General features: G+C 36.8%; 1 pseudogene across 1 annotated transcript; it reads right to left on the reverse strand.

Annotated features, from left to right (window-relative positions):
- Positions 1 to 1304: 1304 nt before the first annotated feature.
- On the reverse strand, positions 1305 to 1756 carry LOC311591860 (ubiquitin-conjugating enzyme E2 N-like; annotated as a pseudogene). Its single transcript has one exon. The product of its transcript is annotated as a ubiquitin-conjugating enzyme E2 N-like (transcript).
- Between the last annotated feature and the right edge of the window lie 211 nt (positions 1757 to 1967).

The raw sequence follows: 1967 nt of genomic DNA on the forward strand, positions 1-1967 counted from the left end.
ATTGAGAAAAATCCTCTTACCCGGTTGGCCTATGAGCATGTTATTTATTAATGATTGATGTAGGAGGGCCCAATCCATCTTGTGTGATAATACTCCTGGTCATCTGGTCCTGAGTTAGATAAGAAAGTAGGTTGAGACACCATGGAAGCAAGTGAGCAAGAAACATTTCTCCATGGTCTCTGTTTCAGTTCCTGTCTATAGGCTCCTGCCCTGACTGCTCTAGATGATGGATAAGTTGTAAAATAGAATAAACCTTTTCCTCCCTAACTTGTTTGGGGCTCTGGTATTTTGTCTCAGGAATAAAAAAAAAACCTAACAAAGAAAGAAACAGGTACAAGAGAACAAACTATTACTGTGACAAACCTGACCATATTTCAAGTAGAACTGTGGCAGGACTTTGAAATTTTGGGCTTAGGGAAGCCATTAAATTTCAGAGCTTAATGCGATGTTTTGGGAACTTAGAAAACAATGCTGAAAACAGTGCAGATGATGGAGCCCAGAAGTCAAGTATAAAATTCAAAATTACAAACAAAATAAGTCCTTAAAGCTACATTCTAAGACTTATACACACTCTAGTTCTAAGAAATCTAGTAATAAAATTAGAATCAGAACATATACCCACTTCAAAGAAAACCGTGTTAAAGAAAAAAATGATAAAATGTCACAACAGTGTGGAGGAAACTCAGAGGAACAAATGAATTTATAATTATAGTAAAACCTCATGTTTTCATGTTGAAATATAATACTAGAGCTCAAAAAAGGCAATTTTGAAATTTAGTTAAAATATTGTTGAATATGTTAGAAAAATTTATTGAAATAATATCAAATAATAATGTTAATAAAGTAAAAAATTTCAAGGTTTGGTTGAAAGGAAAATAAAAGGAGAAAAAGAATTTTTAAATAAATATGAACAGAAATAAAAACTTGTGTCCCCTTTACAGCTTGAAAAGAATTTATCTTATTCTGGAGTCTTTTCACACAACTGCAAACAACACGAATTTCATCAGCTCCCTACACAGGGTATCTGGAAACTTTTATCAGGAACAACACATTGAATTAGGACACTAAGAAAATGATGAGGCCTACTCACAATGCTCTGAGGTATAATGCCAGCTATTTAGAATAGGACAAAAATACTGAAATTTTTCAACTGATCTTGGTGAAGAAAAAAAGAGAAATAATGAAGTATGATAGACTTTTATTTTGTAATGCTTCTAAGCCTATTTTCATTAAATGCAAACAAAAAAAAAGAGGAGGAAGTCTTGACAGAACAGAAGTGATGCACGCTTAATGATTTGATCAATTTAAGTATTATTCATGCCGTATAGCCTAGTTCATGCTCTCACTGTTTCTATGGACTTTGCTGGTCTTCCACTGCTTGGCTACATTGTTTGCTAATGGGTCATCTGGATTAGGAGCACTTAACAAAGCCTGGATTGACAGCAGAGCTGTGCGGATCTGCAGTGCTAGGGACCACTTATCTTTCAAAATATCCAAACATATTTTTCCCAAATTGTCTACATTATGATGATAAATTTGGTTATGAAATGTACTTTAAGTGCTGCCATTGGGTATTCTTCTGGAAGGGATAGTTCAAGTTTAAAAGTCTCTCCATCAAAGGGGGAATCCTTGGGGCCAACAATGACCACATGAAAATAACGGCCATTGCTCTTATCTGGTTCTGCTTTAATGCCAGGAACTGGTTCTGCCAGCAAATGTTGCATTTCCTTGATGAGCTTGCGGGCAGCCTGGCCATCCTGTCAGATCCTGAGTTCGGCCTCTGCTCTTGGCTCTTGGCTCCACTCAACTCAGACACATGTTTGGTGACTACATGCACATTAGCAACCCTATGTTTTGTCCTGATTCACTGTTGTAAAGCATGACCAGAGAGGCTAGAGGTATGTCCCGGGCTGTTGTAAGATATTGCAAAGCTAGCCAGGCATGGTGGCTCAGGCCTTTAATCCCAG

Source organism: Acomys minous (genome assembly GCF_964271855.1).
Source record: "Acomys minous genome assembly, chromosome: 2".
In the NCBI taxonomy this organism is placed as follows: Eukaryota; Metazoa; Chordata; class Mammalia; order Rodentia; family Muridae; genus Acomys; species Acomys minous.